The sequence below is a fragment of the Oncorhynchus kisutch genome, linkage group LG12 (genome assembly GCF_002021735.2).
Source record: "Oncorhynchus kisutch isolate 150728-3 linkage group LG12, Okis_V2, whole genome shotgun sequence".
Classification (NCBI taxonomy): Eukaryota; Metazoa; Chordata; class Actinopteri; order Salmoniformes; family Salmonidae; genus Oncorhynchus; species Oncorhynchus kisutch.
This window is the reverse complement of record NC_034185.2, coordinates 58,629,133-58,651,210: the sequence shown is the minus strand read 5'-3', so window position 1 is coordinate 58,651,210 and position 22,078 is coordinate 58,629,133. Positions and strand designations below refer to the sequence as shown.

Sequence of the window (22,078 nt, the reverse complement as noted above, 5' to 3'; positions counted from 1 at the left end):
TATCCCACTTATCTACATAATGCATATTGTAGCACCCTTAACCCAACCCCTAGCAACCTCGTCAAGAGATTTGGATCACTGCATAAGGTGTTGGGTTGATAGGCGCTGGTCTGGGCTACCCCTCCAATATCATGGTGTCCTCCAATAGGAGTCACAATAAATGGCAGACATCACAAACCATCTCAAGCCCTCAAGCCGATGGCATAACATTGATTGTATGTTCACCACACAACGCCTGTGTCCCAAATGGCACCCTATTCCCTATGCAGTGTGCTACTTTTGACCAGGGCCCATGGGCTCTATATAGGGAATAGGGTGGAATCTGGGACGCATCCAAATCCTCATATGAGACAAAAGAGGTCACAGCAAATCGTGGACGTCCCAAACCCCTCACCAGTCTCATCTCCCCAGCCGGTGGCGTAACACTTCTTGCCCTCCTCCAGGACCTCCTCCAGGGAGGGCAGGCAGGAGTAGGAGATCTGATCGGTGGGGGTCACTTCCCCACCCAGCCTGACGAGGGCGATGTCGAACTCCACCGTGGGCAACGTGGGGTACTTGAAGCCCTCGTGGCGGTAGATGCCCGTCACGCCGAAGCACCGCTCCGTGTCTTCTGTGAACGTCAGGTTGTGTTTGCCCAGGCACATTTTCCAGCGCTGGAGCTCGTCAGCGTACCTGGAGAGAGTGAGAGTCACATAGATCCTAATGTTTAGTGCACTCATTGTATAAACACACACACTGATGCAGACATCCTCCTTAACATAACCACCCATAACTACATCATAGAAATTGAATGATTTGACTTGGGAATATACACTTTAAAGGATCTATTTCTATGTACAAAACCAACCACCAACCGACAGAAAAACCTACAGTGTACAGAGTTCGCTGGCAGTAGCAGCATACCATCAATTCCTATCTATCAGCATGGTTCTCTGTGACAGGGCAGAATTAACTCTGTGGGTCATTATACACAGTTGGAGACATTCATTGGAGTAACAAGACCCAGCACCAGCCCTGTAACAAGTCTTAGATAAGGACCTAGGTAATGGTTGTGACAGACAGAGGCATAGGCGTCCCAAAGAACTGCCTGTCTGCATTAAGATAATAGGCTCCAGACACAGGGAGGGACATTTTCTCAACTTTCATGGTCTAAAAATACTTTTCTGTTTTGTTTACTTCACACGACACAGAACAATATTACGTAATGTCAGCTCAGTGGTGTAAAGTACCTCAGTAAAAATACTTTCAAGTCCCAAGTACTACTTAAGTAGTTTTTTGGGGTAGCTGTACCTTTAGTATAGATTTTTTTGACAACTTTTAGTTTTACTCCACTGCATTCCTAAAGAAAATAATGTACTTTTTAAACCATACATTTTTCTTGACACCCAAAAGTACTTGTTACATTCCGAATGCTTAGCAGCAGGGTAGGAACATTTTCCAATTCAAGCACATCAAGAAAACATCCCTGGTCATCATTACTGCCTCTTATCTGGCAGACTCACTAAACACAAATGCTCCAATTGTAAATTATGTCTGAGTTTTGTAGTGTGCCCTGGCACTCTGCAATAAGAAAATCGTGCTGTCTGGTTCGCTTAATATTAGGAATGTAAAATTATTTAATAGTTTTACTTTTTCTTTTGATACTTAAATATATTTTAGCAATTACATTTACTTTTGATACTTAAGTACATTTAAAACCAAATACTTTTAGACTTTTACTCAAGAAATATTTTACTGGGTGACTTTCACTTTTACTTGAGTCATTTTCTATTAAGTTGTCTTTACATTTACTTAAGTATGACCATTGGGTACATTTCACACCACTGTGTCAGCTCAATCAAATGTAAAAGGTACATTTTAAAATCTCAAAAGGTAAACAAGTATGCCAAAATCGTCTTGTTTTGTGCACACCATAGGGACATGCTGGCCTACATGTACGGTGATATGTACCTGTGACACAGTTGAGGGGAGTGCACATTTATAGGAATAGAATTACCGCCCAACACGGACCATTGACTTGAATGAGAATGTCTGTTCTAGTAATTCTGGCTCTGTGTCTACGTCCCAAATGGCACCCTTTTCCCTATATATTTCACTACTTTTGACCAGGGCCTATGCGTCTCAAATGGCACCCTATTCCCTATAGGTCCTGGTCAAAAGTAGTGCCCTAAACAGGGTGCCATTTGGGACTGAACCTATAGTTCATTCACCGTATGAAGCAATGGGCAGCTGTCATAACCCAGTTCTTATAGATGAGAGTTCCTCCGCAGGTGTGGAAGAACTTGGGCGTCTCCTGACTGCTAGGCCAAACCTGGGTAAAATAAAACATCAGCTTTTAAAGTGATAGATCACCCAAATTATTCAATGACATGTTGGTTTCCTTAGCCTGTAAGCAGTCTATGGACAAGGTAAGATAGCAATCCATGCTATGGGCCGTGTCCCTAGACTGCTCACAGGGCAAGGAAACCAATATGTCATTTGTTTGAACTATTCCTTCAATTGTGAGCCAGTCGTGCCTATTTGTCTTCTAAAGGCCAAATCTGTGGGACAGACAGTACGCAAACACACAACCACACACACGCACAAACAAACATAGTGTACGACGATGCCTCTGATATAATCAAAGTTGTTTTAAATAATGATGGGGTTGAGTTGAAGGGACCCTTCTCATTAAGTTTTATTAGCAGTGTGTGTGTGTGTGTGTGTGTGGGCGCGTGTGCAGTCTCAGGGTGTGTGTGTAATCCGACCCATGTAATGATGATGTCAATTAACAAACATGTCCCAACTGAAAGAAGTCTTGTCCCTGTGACTAGTGTAGCTGCATCATGATAACAGAGAATCTCATTCAAAACCTATTGGTGATATTGCCCTTGAGAGATGAAATGTTGAGTAAATTAATTCACTTGTTGTTGTGAAAAAGTTGACACATTTGTGATGTTCCCTGATGCATAATCACGTGACTTGGTTCTGGGTATATGGCTAAGACATGTTGGCAACCAGGCAGCCATTTTGGATTTGATTCTAGAATAACAGTGTTTGATGGATCTAAATTACCCTAAATAGAGTTTAGACAGACAGTGTCTCACCTGCATGGACACCTGCCAGGGCCAGGAGTGAGGGTTGGCTGGCTCTCCATTGACTATGCGGGTGTGGATGGTGGAGGGAATGGTGGGTTTGCCACATGTGGTTGGCCATGCTAGAGTAAAGGACAGAACAGTTGTTATCTTATCTGACATCAGCTATAAGACTATAGGGTTATTGTTTTGATAGCAGTAAGAATTTTTCCCACAGTCATCTCCTCCTCTCTCCTTTTCCTTTCCTCTCCTCTCGGCTGTGCCCGACCAGAACCCCCCCCCCCCCCCCCCCCCCCCACCCGAGGCAGCACGATGCACAGTCCATCTGTAAAACTCGATTTCAGCAATTGGCTTGGCAGGGGCCCGGCCACCTGGGGCCCATCAAAGGGTAAAGAATGGGGCAAAGGGTAAGAGACAACCAGAGGGCAACTGCTGCACTACGGCCACTTCATACTACACTGTCTGCATCCTAAAATGGCACCCTATTCCCTATACAGATAGTAGTATACTAATTTTGACTGGAACCCTACTGGGCTCTGGTCAAAAGCAATGCACTATAGAGAATATGGTGCCATTTGGAATGTACCACGTTGTTTACAGCCCCACCAAATAATCTAGTTTTACTACACATCTGGGCACTACACATCTGGGCACGGAGAATTGAACCAAATGGATCAGCAGAAAAAAAGACAGCATTCAACTGTGATCACAGACAGATCAGCTGAAATAAAGCCAGGATTCTACTGTACTCTACAGACTGGCCACCTGAAGGGCTTTTGGGGGGCGTTACATGGTCTTAGGGTCGTTGTCCTGTTGGAGGGTGAACGTTCACCCCAGTCTGAGGTCCTGAGCGCTCTCGCGCAGGTTTTCATCAAGGATCTCTCTGTACTTTGATCCATTAATCTTTCCCTCAATCCTGACTAGTCTCCCAGTCCCTGCCGCTAAAAAACATCCCCACAGCATGATGCTGCCACCACCATGCTTCACCGTAAGGATGGTGCCAGATTTCCTCTAGATGTGACATTTGGCATTCAGGCCAAAGAGTTCAATCTTGGTTTCATCAGACCAGAGAATCTTGTTTCTCATGGTCTGAGACTCTTTAGGTGACTTTTGGCAAACTCCAAGCGGGCTGTCATGTGCCTTTTACTGAGGAGTGGCTGCCTTCTGGCCACTCCACCGTGAAAGCCTGATTGGCGGAGTGCTGCAGAGATGGTTGCCCTTCTGGAAGGTTCTCTCATCTCCACAGAGGAACTCTGTAGCTCTGTCAGAGTGACCGTCGGCTTCTCGGTCACCTCCCTGACCAAGGCCCTTCTCCCCCGATTGCTCAGTTTGCCCGGGCGGCCAGTTCTAGGAAGAGTCTTCTTAGAGGACAAAAGCAAGCTTCCAGAAAATTGGAACGGAAATGGAAGTCTTCCGTCTAGCTTGGAAAGACAGTACCGTGCAATATCGGAGATCCCTTACTGCTGCTCAATCATCCTATTTTTCCAACTTAATTGAGGAAAATAAGAACAATCCAAAATAAATGTTTGATACTGTCGCAAAGCTAACTAAAAAAAAGCATTCCCCAAGTGAGGATGGCTTTCACTTCAGCAGTAATTAGTTCATGAACTTCTTTGAGGAAAAGATCATGATTATTAGAAAGCTAATTACGGACTCCTCTTTAAATCTGCCTATTCCTTCAATGCTCACTTGCCCTGAGTCTGCACAACTCTGCCAGGACCTAGGATCAAGAGAGACACTCAAGTGTTTTAGTACATTTAATGGCATCAGACCAAGGCTCTGCATCTGTCCTCGTGCTCCTAGACCTTAGTGCTGCTTTTGATACCATCGATCACCGCATTCTTTTGGAGAGATTGGAAACCCAAATTGGTCTACACGGACAAGTTCTGGCCTGGTTTAGATCTTATCTGTCGGAAAGATATCAGTTTGTTTCTGTGAATGGTTTGGCCTCTGACAAATCAACTCTAAATTTCAGTGTTCCTCAAGGTTCCGTTTTAGGACCACTATTGTTTTCACTATATATTTTACCTCTTGGGGATGTCATTCGAAAACATAATGTTAACTTTCACTGCTATGCGAATGACACACAGCTGTGTCATCCGCTAGAAGCTTGTGTTTCAGACATAAGGAAGTGGATGGCTGCAAACTTTCTACTTTTAAACTCGGACAAAACAGAGATACTTGTTCTAGGTCCCAAGAAACAAAGAGATCTTCTGTTGAATCTGACAATTAATCGTAATGGTTGTACAGTCGTCTCAAATAAAACTGTGAAGGACCTCGTCGTCCCTCCCTGATCTCGCTTTTGACGAACATATCAAAACCATTTCAAGGACAGCTTTTTTCCATCTACGTAACATTGCAAAAATCAGAAACCTTCTGTCCAAAAATTATGCAGAAAAATTAATCCATGATTTTGTTACTTCTAGGTTAGACTACTGCAATGCTCTACTTTCCGGCTATCCGGATAAAGCACTAAATAAACTTCAGTTAGTGCTAAATTCGGCTGCTAGAATCCTGACTAGAACCCAAATACCCATATGGGGTATTGTATGTAGATTGGTGAGGATTTAAAAAAATGCATTTAATCAATCAATTTTAGAATAGGGCTGTAAACGTAGCAACATGCTGAAAACGTAAAGGGATCTGAATACTTTCCGAAGGCACTGTACATACTTACAGTGATGTTGTCCTAAGGTTTGGGCTGTATAGGGGCCTCAGTGGGAACAGGCTGGGTAAGGGTTAGGTACTTACAGTGATGTTGTCCTAAGGTTTGGGCTGTATAGGGGCCTCAGTGGGAACAGGCTGGGTAAGGGTTAGGTACCTACCTACAGTGATGTTGTCCTAAGGTTTGGGCTGTTTAGGGGCCTCAGTGGGAACAGGCTGGGTAAAGGTTAGGTACCTACCTACAGTGATATTGTCCTAAGGGTTGGGCTGTATAGGGGCCTCAGTGGGAACAGGCTGGGTAAGGGTTATGTACCTACAGTGATGTTGTCCTAAGGTTTGGGCTGTATAGGGGCCTCAGTGGGAACAGGCTGGGTAAGGGTTAGGTACCTACTTACAGTGATGTTGTCCTAAGGTTTGGGCTGTATAGGGGCCTCTGTGGGAACAGGCTGGGTAAGGGTTAGGTACCTACCTACAGTGATGTTGTCCTAAGGTTTGGGCTGTATAGGGGCCTCAGTGGGAACAGGCTGGGTAAGGGTTAGGTACATACTTACAGTGATGTTGTCCTAAGGTTTGGGCTGTATAGGGGCCTCAGTGGGAACAGGCTGGGTAAGGGTTAGGTACCTACAGTGATGTTGTCCTAAGGTTTGGGCTGTATAGGGGCCTCAGTGGGAACAGGCTGGGTAAGGGTTAGGTACCTACCTACAGTGATGTTGTCCTAAGGTTTGGGCTGTATAGGGGCCTCAGTGGGAACAGGATGGGTAAGGGTTAGGTACCTACCTACAGTGATGTTGTCCTAAGGTTTGGGCTGTATAGGCGCCTCAGTGGGAACAGGCTGGGTAAGGGTTAGGTACCTACCTACAGTGATGTTGTCCTAAGGTTTGGGCTGTATAGGGGCCTCAGTGGGAACAGGCTGGGTAAAGGTTAGGTACCTACCTACAGTGATGTTGTCCTAAGGTTTGGGCTGTATAGGGGGCTCAGTGGGAACAGGCTGGGTAAGGGTTATGTACCTACAGTGATGTTGTCCTAAGGTTTGGGCTGTATAGGGGCCTCAGTGGGAACAGGCTGGGTAAGGGTTAGGTACCTACCTACAGTGATGTTGTCCCAGGGGTTGGGCTGTATAGGGGCCTCTGTGGGAACAGGCTGGGTAAAGGTTAGGTACCTACCTACAGTGATGTTGTCCTAAGGTTTGGGCTGTATAGGGGGCTCAGTTGGAACAGGCTGGGTAAGGGTTATGTACCTACAGTGATGTTGTCCTAAGGTTTGGGCTGTATAGGGGCCTCAGTGGGAACAGGCTGGGTAAGGGTTAGGTACCTACCTACAGTGATGTTGTCCTAAGGTTTGGGCTGTATAGGGGGCTCAGTGGGAACAGGCTGGGTAAGGGTTAGGTACCTACCTACAGTGATGTTGTCCTAAGGTTTGGGCTGTATAGGGGGCTCAGTGGGAACAGGCTGGGTAAGGGTTAGGTACCTACTTACAGTGATGTTGTCCTAAGGTTTGGGCTGTATAGGGGCCTCAGTGGGAACAGGCTGGGTAAGGGTTAGGTACCTACCTACAGTGATGTTGTCCCAGGGGTTGTGCTGTATAGGGGCCTCTGTGGGAACAGGCTGGGTAAGGGTTAGGTACCTACCTACAGTGATGTTGTCCTAAGGTTTGGGCTGTATAGGGGCCTCAGTGGGAACAGGCTGGGTAAGGGTTAGGTACATACTTACAGTGATGTTGTCCTAAGGTTTGGGCTGTATAGGGGCCTCAGTGGGAACAGGCTGGGTAAGGGTTAGGTACCTACAGTGATGTTGTCCTAAGGTTTGGGCTGTATGGGGCCTCAGTGGGAACAGGCTGGGTAAGGGTTAGGTACCTACCTACAGTGATGTTGTCCTAAGGTTTGGGCTGTATAGGGGCCTCAGTGGGAACAGGATGGGTAAGGGTTAGGTACCTACCTACAGTGATGTTGTCCTAAGGTTTGGGCTGTATAGGCGCCTCAGTGGGAACAGGCTGGGTAAGGGTTAGGTACCTACCTACAGTGATGTTGTCCTAAGGTTTGGGCTGTATAGGGGCCTCAGTGGGAACAGGCTGGGTAAAGGTTAGGTACCTACCTACAGTGATGTTGTCCTAAGGTTTGGGCTGTATAGGGGGCTCAGTGGGAACAGGCTGGGTAAGGGTTATGTACCTACAGTGATGTTGTCCTAAGGTTTGGGCTGTATAGGGGCCTCAGTGGGAACAGGCTGGGTAAGGGTTAGGTACCTACCTACAGTGATGTTGTCCCAGGGGTTGGGCTGTATAGGGGCCTCTGTGGGAACAGGCTGGGTAAAGGTTAGGTACCTACCTACAGTGATGTTGTCCTAAGGTTTGGGCTGTATAGGGGGCTCAGTTGGAACAGGCTGGGTAAGGGTTATGTACCTACAGTGATGTTGTCCTAAGGTTTGGGCTGTATAGGGGCCTCAGTGGGAACAGGCTGGGTAAGGGTTAGGTACCTACCTACAGTGATGTTGTCCTAAGGTTTGGGCTGTATAGGGGGCTCAGTGGGAACAGGCTGGGTAAGGGTTAGGTACCTACCTACAGTGATGTTGTCCTAAGGTTTGGGCTGTATAGGGGGCTCAGTGGGAACAGGCTGGGTAAGGGTTAGGTACCTACTTACAGTGATGTTGTCCTAAGGTTTGGGCTGTATAGGGGCCTCAGTGGGAACAGGCTGGGTAAGGGTTAGGTACCTACCTACAGTGATGTTGTCCCAGGGGTTGTGCTGTATAGGGGCCTCTGTGGGAACAGGCTGGGTAAGGGTTAGGTACCTACCTACAGTGATGTTGTCCTAAGGTTTGGGCTGTATAGGGGCCTCAGTGGGAACAGGCTGGGTAAGGGTTAGGTACCTACCTACAGTGATGTTGTCCTAAGGTTTGAGCTGTATAGGGGCCTCAGTGGGGAAAGGCTGGGTGGTGTCTGTAGTCCAGTAGGCTCTGAAACCTTTAGCCTCCACGAAGAAGTCAGTATGGAAACGCATCACCAACTTGTTGCCCTTAGTTGTGATGGTGGCTGGGAGTTGGTCACCACACCATGGACCTGGTAAGTAAAAACAACAACACCAGATGCTTCTACTACTACTGCTACTTCTACTACTACTAATAGTACTACTACTACAACTACTACTACTACTGCTACTACTAATGCTGCTGCTACTACTGCTACTTCTACTTCTACTACTACTAATAGTACTACTACTACTGCTACTTCTACTACTGCTACTACTACTACTACTTCAGCTACTACTACTAGTGCTGCTACTACTGCTACTACTACTAGTGCTGCTATTGCTACTACTACTGCTGCTACTAGTGCTGCTACTAGTGCTACTACTAGTGCTACTAGTGCTGCTTCTACTAGTGCTACTAGTACTGCTACTACTACTACTGCTACTACTACTGCTGCTACTAGTGCTACTACTAGTGCTACTAGTGCTGCTACTACTACTGCTGCCACTGCTGCTACAACTACTACTGCTACAGATGTAGGATCTTTATTTGATCTGCCTTTTCCAGGAAAACTTTATTTAAGCCGTATTTGGAGGTTTAAAAAGGCTTCTGAAGTTTGTTATTTCCACTTTGAAATATCAGACTTCATTTTCCCATACGGAAAATACATCAACCCCTACAAAAAATACAGTCATTATAATCCACATAATTATTCTCATTTCCTGTTGCTGCAGGATTATTTTCCTGCTATAGCAATCTGGCTCAAATTAAGATTCTACATCTGTACTACCACTACTACTGCTTCTACTACTACTGCTACTACTACAACTACCACTACTACTACTACTAGTGCTACTACTACTACTGCTTCTACTACTACTGCTACTAGTGCTGCTACTACTACTACTACCACTACTACTACTACTAGTGCTACTACTACTACTCTGTAACTTATCATTTTATTTATAAAGAACCTTTCATAAAATTGGGTAACAATGTGCTGATGGTACACTAGCTGCAGCACTATTCAATCAAATGTTTAAAATCACCATATTTGTACTCACTGTGTTTTGTACTCTCAGCTCCGTCATTATAGATGTCGTACGCCACCATGTTATCCAAGCATTTGGAAGTGAAAATGTCCTTGGCTTCCACGTCGAAGTGGGTGAACGTCAGAGTTATGGTCTTCCCTTTGGGCACCTCCACACTCCACATGCACTCGCTGGCCGCCTTGTAGTTCATAGGCCAGTTCTGAGACTTAATAACCCCTTTTAACTCATGGGAGGCCCCTCCGCATCCCTGGATCGCTGTGGAATGAAGGTGGGGGTTAGTGTGTGTACATACTGTATGCATGTGTGTGTGTGCGTTTGCCCATTCATGGGTCAGTGTGTGTGTGTGTGTGTCTAAGTGCATGCCTGCGTCCTTGTGTGGGTGTGTGTCTGAATGATGATAGTGGGCAGACGGGATATAAACAGATTAGAGTAGATGAGCTGCAGCCTCCTCAACATTAGCCAGAGAGCAGAGTAGAATTTACTCAGCAGTAAGCACAGTGTGTCACAGTGATAAACAGCCAGTGCAAGCCTCTGCAATACACCCTAATGTAGCTGGTCGATCAGCCCTGGTATCTGGCTCTCCCTGTTTATTTAAAGATGGAGTGTATGTGTGTTTACTCAGCGGGTCCGTGGAGTTTGGAACAGAGATAAACGTTTAATACATCCACTTTACATACATATTGATATCTCTTTAAATGTGGGTGTTGACGCCCAAAACCTTGGGTGTTGACATCCATAAACTGAAATGTCTGAACTACTCAAAAAAAACGGTAGTATAATGCCAGAAAACGCCAAGGTAAAACAGCAGTTGAAAACATTAAAGCTACCACATCAGAATGGATGACTTAACAAAAAACAACTCCTCCTTCAGACCTCCTCACCCCTTTCCCAACTGAAATGTCAAGCCCTCTGATAGATCAATTATAATCATGATCAAAGCGCACGTGAATGTGAATGTGTGTGTGTGTGTGTGTGTGTAAGCGGAGAAAGCTGGGATTATTACCGGCAATGTCCTCAGGATACACGGCCTCCCACTTGGTGGAGAAGCCTCGGTCAGAGAGACGTGAGTCGGACAGGGAGCTCAGGGACATCTTGTTATTGGCACTGACCACCACAGGGGGAAGGACGTAGCCACAGTGTGTGCCTGGGATGGAGAAGGAACGGAAATTAGGAGTATTGGATTGTAGGAGAGGGAGAGGGAGAGGGAGAGGGAGAGGGAGAGGGAGAGGGAGAGGGAGAGGGAGAGGGAGAGATACCTATTACTAATATAGAAACATAAGAGTAGTAACCAGAATTTCAAATACACAAATGTTAATTTCCATGCATACCAATGTTGGTCTAGCAAAGATATGGAATCATTAGCCATTCAGTAGACATTACAGAGAACAGACAGATTTCTGATGAGGCACGGTCTTCTCATCGATAAAGAACATGTTAGTCATAATGTAAATAGAACCTTGAAAAATAAGACACATCAATCAAATGGTTTCACGTCACCTAAAGGTACAACATCTCAGAAAACATACTCCTCTGCTTTCAACATTTACTACTCCCTACGCTACCTCAGTAACTATAGATTTTTTAAATGAAGGAGATCAGAGTTTTGAAATGACACAGCACCAACTGAAGCGCGTACAATGGAGGAGTCTGTATTTCTATTGCCCTTTGTCTGTGTGGCAGCCTGGTGTTTTGCTCCTGTACTTGTTAGGTTTAATGTGTGCAGTCAGGGGCCAACCATGCCCTCCTGCTGAGCCCTGCTCCCCCTGGCAGGGGGTCGCGCCTGTTCTGACAGTCAGAGCTCCGACAGAGATCTCTGGTGAGGAAGGAACTGACCGTTACACACACACACACACACACACACACACACACACACACACACACACACACACACACACACACACGCGCGCGCACGCACACACATGCACACAAGCGCACGCACACACGCACATGCACACACACGGAAGGAGAGCAAAATATCTGTCATCCTAAATGTTTTGACATCAGCTTGAATACCACACTGAATAGGGTGTAGGGAGAAGTTGCACCTAGACGTGAATCGTGGGTCAGTTAAAACATTTCCTCACTAATGCTTGAGGTTAGGATTGGGGGAGGGAAAGCTGATCCTAGATCTGTACCTAGGGGAAACTTCACCCCAGAGCACTAAATAGTGTTCTTTGGATGGTGTTATGACTTCAGCGTCTTCCAGGGGACATGTCTTCTTTAACGCAGAAACAAAGCTGTTTCCTTTCTTTCTGCCCCCCATTTTCTCTCAACTTATCACACACACACACACACACACACACACACACACACACACACACACACACACACACACACACACACACACACACACACACACACACACACACACACACACACACACACACACACACACACACACACACACCACAGGTGCAATTGTCTCCACTCTACCTCTGCTACAGAGTGTTGTGTTAGAGATAAAACTATCAGACTCCAGCTTTCTGATGTGAATAACAAGGAGGTCACATTTACAGTTCCCTAGCCTCGCTCCTTCTCTGGGGAGAGATCCTAATCAACAGCTTTACTGCCCTGAGGACAGGAGACAGGCACTGGCACACTCAGCATACTAGCCTAGCTTGGTGCTTGGCGCTCTGTCCAGGAGTCAAAGTCCCTCCCCCCCTTTTCATTTCAAGCAACGGGTCACATTCTGCTCAGCATATGCTTATCTGCTGTCTCTTGCTACTTGATTTGTTTGTTGTGTGTATGTGTGTGTGTGTGTCCCTCATTTGACAAACAGCTTGTTTGGGAAATACGAGGGGGAGTGGGTCCATAGGTTATCGCCTGGCCCCCACTGCTGCCATTTGGGGGTTTGGCATAGTTTGGATGGGCAGGCACATCTTATTAACAAGAAACTAGGGGCTGGTAGCCATTTTGGCGTTTGGCTACAGATACTGTAGGTGGGTATTGTGGGTGGCTTGTCTTATCAATGGACTAATGGCTGTCAGAGAATACATTGGGTGCCATTTTGGGGCTTTCATAGAGACCGACGAGCAATTTGGACGGTCCATCTGAGTTTACCAAACAACAACAACAAACAACTAGAAGTGTCTGTCATCTATGACACCATTTGGAGCCGTTTTGGATCTCCATAATAACACATTAACAGGGGATCCAGGTTGGGTGGACAGGCTGTAACTTACCAAGCGCCTGGAGGCTGTCAGAAACTACAAGCTTTTCTTCACCACACTGGCCCGCCTCTCCCGTGACGGACATGTCTGTGACGTGCAGTTTGACCAGGAAGCCTTCCGGAGCTGTGATGTTCCAGGAGCAGTGAAGATTCCCGGGATACGCATCTGGGAATCCCATAGAATGGATCTCCCCTTAACGGCCAAACAGCGTTCTGACACCACCGCAGCCTGAGTCTGTAGCAGAGAACATGAAGCTTGGGTTAGTGATGAATGGACAAAGCTTAGGGCTATGGGAGACTCCCTCGAGCACGCACACACACAAAAACGACACACCCACCCTATTGTTTTGGCTGCATTCATTTTTATTTAAAGGACAACTCCACCCAAAAATATATTTTTGGTGTTTGTTTAATTAGTCCATTGTTGACATAGTCCCAAAATGTTTTGCTTGTCAGCAATCAAGTTTTCAAGATATGTAACTTTCAAAATACAGAAATCATCCCCGTATAATGCATTTTGCACCATATGATGCTGCGTTTTGCTTCATATGATGGGATGGTTTCTGTACTTTGTCCTTTAAGCTGCCTGTCAGCCTCTTATCATTGTGTCTATGTTAGGAGAAAGGCAGCGATAACCATTATGCCAGCATATCACACTGGTGATTATTTACCAACAAACACTGCTCATCAATCAGCTGGTTTAAACTGATCTTCACAACATAGCCAACAATTTACATCTGTTCAACTGCGTCCCAAATGGCACCCTATTCACTATATACAGTAGTGCACTACTTTTGATAGGGCTCTGGTCAAAAGTAGTGCACTATATAGGGAATAGGTTGTCATTTGGGATGCACAGTTAGAGTATGGAAGTTGCTAGAGGCAAAATTATGCCTGCTATGTATGCCTGCTGTGTGTAATGTGGACATAGTTTAGCAATTTATCTCGCTGAGGAAATCGATCCTTCCATATCATTTAAATGAATGAAAAACTAGAAAAAGAGGCGAGTTTTGACAAAAATGTTCTGGTGAGGAAGGTTTAACAACATCGATAGTGTAGCTGCTGCAAGCCACTGAATTCCAATCAATTATACCACGGAGAGAGCTCACATATTTCAACTGGAGTCAAGAGGAGGAGGAAGGAGGGCTACCTGCAGAAAGTCAATACGGCTGTAACTGGGGCATACCAAGTACTCGGTCTATATGAAAATCACAATTAGAAATACAGGCTAATTCCTAGAAGGGGCATATAACCTCTGAACGCGGCAATCTGACTGGTCCACTCATAGATATAGAACTGATATATTGTCTATGGGTACACTCATAGATATAGAACTGATATATTATCTAGATATATTGTCTATGGGTACACTCATAGATATAGAACTGATATATTATCTAGATATATTGTCTATGGGTACACTCATAGATATAGAACTGATATATTATCTAGATATATTATCTATGGGTACACTCATAGATATAGAACTGATATATTGTCTATGGGTACACTCATAGATATAGAACTGATATATTATCTATGGGTACACTCATAGATATAGAACTGATATATTATCTAGATATATTATCTATGGGTACACTCATAGATATAGAACTGATATATTATCTATGGGTACACTCATAGATATAGAACTGATATATTATCTATGGGTACACTCATAGATATAGAACTGATATATTATCTATGGGTACACTCATAGATATAGAACTGATATATTATCTAGATATATTATCTATGGGTACACTCATAGATATAGAACTGATATATTATCTATGGGTACACTCATAGATATAGAACTGATATATTGTCTATGGGTACACTCATAGACATAGAACTGATATATTATCTAGATATATTATCTATGGGTACACTCATAGATATAGAAGTGATATATTGTCTATGGGTACACTCATAGATATAGAACTGATATATTATCTAGATATATTATCTATGGGTACACTCATAGATATAGAAGTGATATATTATCTATGGGTACACTCATAGATATAGAACTGATATATTATCTAGATATATTATCTATGGGTACACTCATAGATATAGAACTGATATATTATCTAGATATATTGTCTATGGGTACACTCATAGATATAGAAGTGAGTGTACCCATAGACAATATATCAGTTCTATATCTATGAGTGTTATTCTATGGTTTTCCCCGTAGTGTACTCACCGGTTATAGCTAGTGTTGTGGGCATCATGGTGTTAGGTTTGACCGTGGTCGGGATGAGGCCGGTCTTGGTGAATGTGGCACTGAAACCCTTGGAGAGGAGAGTGGCATCGCTTTTGAAACGCACCACCATCGTGTTGCCACTGGAATCCATGCGGCCTGGATTCTTACTACCACAGAATCGACCTGTGAGAAAACAACATTTCACTGTTCAGAAACCCCTGAAGAGTTCGATTAGGCCACTAATCAAACTACACAGTTAGTTATAATAACCCAAACTCCAATTTGTGGTACACTGATGTAAAAACCTGGGCAGGCCTTATGCACCACTTGAATTGACCAAACAGTGACACCAATTATTATTTGATTAATTCACACAAGTATAATACAGGTCTCCGCATACATAGTAAGCTCAATAATAACTATAAATACAGCTATTTTCCATAATTTCTGTTTGTAGAGATTACATTTACATGCCAGTCTAATTTGGGAACCTCTCTCTATTTTCTATCTTCCTACCCAAAACCTTTAATGGACATCATATCTTATTCATGCAGCCTGAAGTGAATTTGAGTGTTGCCGTGTGCATAGTTGATTTCACTCCCCACAGCCTGTTTCAACTGCCAAGTGCTCCTGTTGCATGTCGATTACGATACAATACCTCCTAAAACTAGTTCATTAGTAAAGTTGCTCAAATTGTGAGACTTAAGAATATATTGATTGTGGGTTTGGAGGACTGAGGAAGTTGCACTCGTTGTCACAGTCTCTCTGTTCTCATAATTTAAAATCCATGAACAAAAGTAGCCTATTTTAGAAAATGAATATTTGAGTGTACCCATATTATGAGGGTAGGGTATAATTAGGGTATTTTGACATATTATGAGACTAGTGAATAAGTACATTTTGAGTGTTGGCCTACACATATTGTGCAACAGGTGTGTAGGCCTAAGTATGTCTGTACTATACGTATCTATACTAGTCCAACTGCTGTATACCAGAGTTAGCATCACACAGAGTGATGTCTTACCCAACATGGCAGAGCCGGTTTTGTGGCCATCGTAGACATCTACGTAATCTCTACAGGCCTCAGGGACCAGGTCGAAGGAGGAGAACGTCAGTCTGATCTTCTCTCCCTCTGGTACAGTGATCCTCCACTGTGGACCACATGCACATACTATTTCATTTCACCACACATTTCATACACAAACATATCCATTTAGTTTGAACACAAACATCCATTATATTTCCATTACTTCATCAAACATTCAATCAATTACAAAGATGAAATCAATGATCAAAGATCAACGATTCAATCAATGTCAAGATAAATCCATTATATAACCACATGCACCAACATGAGTCTGATATTCCTTCTAGTAGATTCTGGTGGGGGCAGGGTTTTTGGCACACAATTGAACGTATTCATATTCCAAGGCAGGGACTTTCTAAGTAAGGCACAACCTTAAGAAAAACATTACTGATATGTTTAAACACAGTCACTCGTCAGCAGGAAACGGGCAAGGGTGTCCTTTCTCTACATTTCATTTCTATCTACATTGCTTTATGCATAATTTCTCCTCAATGTTCCCATCCATCTCTTTCTCTCTCTTTCTGCCTGGAGGGTGCCCAGGTTGCAGACGGCTGCATGCGCTGCATATTGACACGAGTCATGAATAAAAATCATCCAATATCTCCTGGGCTGTGACGGTTTGGACAGGAGCCCATCCGCCTCAACATCCAAGCCAAGAAGGAGACAGAAAGCAACATGAGCAAGCCAGATAATACACAGCCAAACAACAGGACCAAGCATGAGTCCCAATTGGCAACCTTTCCCCTACATAGTGCACTACTTTTAACCAGAACCCTATGGGACCTGTAGTGCACTATAAAGGGCTATAGGGTGCCATTTGTGACGCAAGCCCAATGATCTAATGATCCAAACCAAGCAAAAGCTGACGTCAAAGCGCTCAGCCGTGCTCCGAGCCAAACACGACGCGAGTTTCTCCCCAATCTCGATCCACTATCTAGAACATCAAGCATGGTCAACATCCCCCTGTGTTCAGATGGTGCCTAGTGACCATGGATTTACTAAAGGGGCACCTCATTTGTAAACACCCCAAAATATAGGAGTCCAGTTCCCCATTGATTGTTATTGATTGATTGCACACAACATGACGGACCATGTTATTATTATTCACTTCCTCAGACAGAGAGAAAGGCGCTATTGATTGTAAAGTACCTCACAGAAAGACTGGGGCCATATAAACAACGTGTTGTGGATAATACTTGGTAGAAATGTGCTGCCGTGTGTATGGCAGAGTGTGGTACCATGGATGGCATGTCCTTGTGTAGGCCGCTAGTGTGTGTGTGTGTGTGTGTGTGTGTGTGGGTGTGTATGTGTGTGTGTGTGTGTGTGTATATGTGTGTGTGTGTGTGTGTGTGTACCTGGTAGAGAGCCCCGTTCTCATAGTTCTGTGCTGGGAACCCAGGGGTCAGTAGTTCCCCGCGGTCACCTTGGAGAGCGCCACCAGCCCCGGCTATTTCTGGAATCAGGGAGTGTGGAGATGGTGAGGACTTCAGCTGAACAGATACCTCAAGGATACCCACCATCCATCCATCGCTTTCTCTCTGTGTCTCTCTGTCTGTGTCTGTGTCTGTGTCTCTCTCTCTCTCTCTCTCTCTCTCTCTCTCCTCTCTCTCTCTCTCTCTCTCTCTCTCTCTCTCCCTCTCTCTCTCTCTCCCCCTCTCCCTCTCTCTTTCCTCCCTGAAAAGATCTGAATGTTCATAACTATGATCACTGTTGATTGATAATGGTGTTATTGTACCTAAAGTACTCTCTAGTGTCACAGCTTGGTACTTTGCTTTGAATCCCTTGTCTGTATTTCTGTCATTGGTGTCAAAGAACAACAACATAGAGTTTCCTAATGACACTATCGGCCCGGGTTTGGAGCGCCCACACAACCTCCCTGCAGAGCCAAACAGAACAGAAGAGAAAGAAGAAAACAATATGTGGATTACTGTACATATAGAACCTTTTATGTCAAATCAATAGCTACTGGCCATACGTCTAGACCTACATGTACAGTCCAGTATATCTATATAGCATTGATATTTTCAATACATTCCAATAAATGCATGTATGCATTTTTGTTGCTATGTTACAGAAACAGTTGAGTAATGTCAAACATCAATGTGACATTCCGCAGCGCAGAGTTGACCTCCCTCTGAAAGTCTGTAATCTTGTTAGGGGCTGTAACTTAAAGTGGAGTAGTGAAGAGGCAGGCCAGCCAGGCTTATAGGCTGTGTCCGCCGTGGACGCTCTAATTTGGGTTTGACATCAAAGCTCAATCCCTTTATAGCCGTGGAGTGTGGATGGTCCTGTGGGGCTGTGTGTTGAGGGTCTGGGGAATAGGGGACACTGTGTGTGTGAGAGGGAAAGAGAGAGAGAGAGAGAGAGAGAGAGAGAGAGAGAGAGAGAGAGAGAGAGAGCGTGAGTGTGTGAGTGTGTGAGTGTGTGACGTGTGTCGTGCTGCAGCCAAGGGGCAGAGGAAGTGAAGAGCCAGAGGAGGTGTTGCAACAACGCTGCAGGGTTAGTTATGTGTGTATGCGCGTGTGTGTGTCTGCATCCATTTGTGAAAGTAGAGGTTTGGCTATGTGTTAATATGTGGCACGGTGGAAAGTGTAACACAGCTGAGAATGATGGCGTGGCCTCACATTTACATCCACCAATCTCTAACTATACAAGTACAGAAAGTATAGAAAAGTACAGGAAAAAAAGTGAGTCCTAACCACAAGGTTTAAACATCAACGCTTTTGCACAGTCACCTTAATAGTTCCACCTCACACTTCACATAGCTTCCCTTTGCTGTGCCAGACATCCCAGCGTGTCAGCTAAGAGGTGAGAATGGACAGTTGGAGAGAGAGAGAGAGAGAGAGAGAGAGAGAGAGAGAGAGAGAGAGAGAGGGAGAGAGAGAGAGAGAGAGCCTCTGGCTGGGTGTCTAATTCTCCCATCCTGTCAGAAACAGTCTGAAGAGCACACACCATCACCTACAGGCGTAATAGAATATGATATGGGGAGTAAATTAAATATTTAAATGTAATATGTTTGCTCAAGTAAATGAGCTTGTAATAAAATGGGTAAAGCTAGTGATAGTGGGGAGAACCTGGTGGTTTGAGTTGTATAAAGTCAAGGAGAAAAGATCTGAGGATAGATCAAACAACTGAATATGAATGTACGATGTGCTGGAGATACTGATACTTATTTTCAACAGGCTCAAAGGACAGATTCCTTTGTGCCCCACCATACCTTAAGACATGCCAAGGATGGATCCCCTACCCTACACCTGTACCCCACCTCTCAAAACCCTGTGTGGATCTATATCTGATCTGTATAGCGAGCTATTTGAGAACACACTACCCCCCCACTCCAACACACAAACCTTCCCATATGTCTCCCCCTCAGGTTTCAGTAATAAATGTTGGCCTACCAAACCCTTTGCCTGGATGTATTGGCCTTAATCCACTTAATTAGTCTGGCTCCAGTGTCTCCAGTGTCTTACCGATGACTCCCAGGTTGTCCTGTATTGTAAAGTAGTCTGCTGTGCACAGGTCTGTTGCCTCCAGGGAGAAGTGTTCAAACCACAAATGGATCACCTGGAGTAGAGGAAAACAAACAGGCAGGTTTGACATACTGCTACTTAGTAGGAGGCTTGACTGTGTGTGTGTGTGTGGGGGTGTGTGTGCATATGCGTGTGTGTGCGAGTGAGAGAGAGAGAGAGAGAGAGAGAGAGAGAGAGGAGAGAGAGATTAAAATCGAGACGACGGTCAAAAAGAGAGGAACAGATAGAGAGAGAGAGAGAGAGAAAAAGAGAGAGAGAGAGAAAGAGACAGAAAGAGAGAGAAAGAGAGAGAGAGAGAGAGAGAGAGAGAGAGAGAGAGAGAGCGAGAGAGAGAGAGAGAGAGAGAGAGAGAGAGAGAGAGAGAGAGGGGAGGGAGGGAGGGAGGGAGGGAAAGAGAGAGAGAGAGAGAGAGAGAGAGAGGAGAGAGATTCAAATCGAGATGACAGAGAGTGAGAAAGAGAGAGGGAGAGATAGATAGAGGAGAGAGAGGGGGAGGAGAGAGAGAAAGGGAGAGGGAAGGGGGAGAGAGACAGACAGAGAGAGAGGGGAGAGAGAGAGAGAGAAAGAAAGGGGGAGAGAGAGGCAGTCTCAGTCTGGCTTGCTTGGCAAAGTGAAAATGTTTTTTGTTTTCCTGTCTCTTCTCCTTCTCCGGATGTCGTAGCTTGAGAGAATGAAAGAGACGGCAGAGCAGCCATCTGTCACGGTGTGGAGCTGTGTTTACATCTGATCTAAGGGCTTTCTGTTCTGTTCGCCTTGCCTACCTACCGTACTGTTATACCCTGGTGTCTGTCTATGGTTGCTTCCTAAATGACACACTATTCCCTATTTAGAACTATGGGCTCTGGTCAAAAGTAGTGCACTACATAAGGAATAGGGTTCCATTTGAGATGCAGACTTATGGCTACGCCTGACATCCTTCCAGCTCAGAGTCTCATATCAAAAGCACTATTCCAATGAAAGATCATTGACATGATGATCTGTTCTGTTGGTGACGGTGATCTCAGGCGTCTTTTAAAGCATTGTTCCTCTGCAGGTTTTGTTCTATATAAGTCAACCAAGCATTCTGGTTTAGAGTTGGTTTTTAAAGTGCAATATTTTTCAAAGTTAGTGATGTGGTTAATTTGATGTTTTTAGTCGTTATCTTAATGGTTTCTGCACCTGCCAAACATTCTCTCTAGCCGCTGTGCATTAATAAAAGATAAGGGGATCCCTTTGATGAATATTTATCAGGCAGACACAGAATCTCCTTTAAGGACAAGAGACCCTGTTCCTTACAATATGACTGGGTTCCCATTTTCCAATTTCCAAAATGGCCGCCTGTCTTTGTGTTCTCTTCTACTCTGTATGTGTACTGATGGGTGAAAGGACAGGGCATGGAAAGGTGTCTGGCGTGTTACTTCCACCCATCAGCTCCTGTCAGATCAGTGGTCGTCATGGATATGACATGAGGCTTTTTTAGATTATCTCTTGAAAGTTTAGAATTCTTAAAAATGCATCCATTCTTCCTTTATCTCTTCCATGAGGTAGTCAATGATCCAACCAGTGACTACTTCAATTAAGGAAGAAAGAAAGAAAGAATGAAAGAAAGAAAGAAAGAAAGAAAGGAAGGAAGGGAGGGAGGCTAGTCAATGACATTTGAACAGAGCCTATGAGACTTAGTTGAGTTTTGACATGTATACTGAACAAAAACATGTTAGTTGTTGGACCCATGTTTCATGAGCTGAAATAAAAGATCCCAGAAATGTTCCATACTCACAAAAAGCTTATTTCTCTCAAATTTGGTGAACAAATTTGTTTACATCCCTGTTACTGAGCATTTCTTATTTGCCAAGACAATCCATCCACCTGATCAGTGTGGAATATAAAGAAGTTGATTAATCAGCGTGATCATTACACAGGTGCATCTTGTGCTGGGGACAAGAAAAAGCCACTCTAAAATGTGCAGTTTTGTCACACAACACAACGCAATTGGCATGCTGACTGCAGGAATGTTCACCAGAGCTGTTGCCAGAGAATGTAATGTTCATTTCTCTGCTTTAGAACATTTGGAGACCTGCAGACCACATGTAACCACGTACCTCTACAAATCAGCCGGGCTAGACAATCTGGACCCTCTCTTTCTAAAATGATCTGCCAAAATTGTTGCAACCCCTATCACTAGCCTGTTCAACCTGTCTTTTGTATTCTCTGAGATTCCCATAGATTAGAAATCTGCCGCTAGTGATAGGGGTTGCAACAATTTTGGCAGATCATTTTAGAAAGAGAGGGTCCAGATTGTCTAGCCCGGCTGATTTGTAGAGGTACGTGGTTACATGTGGTCTGCAGGTCTCCAA

At 44.5% G+C, this 22,078-nt stretch overlaps 1 pseudogene; it reads right to left on the bottom strand.

Annotated features, from left to right (window-relative positions):
• The window catches only part of LOC109876947 (ovochymase-1-like), a 35,128-nt pseudogene extending 15,197 nt beyond the window's left edge, over positions 1-19,931 (bottom strand).
• Between the last annotated feature and the right edge of the window lie 2,147 nt (positions 19,932-22,078).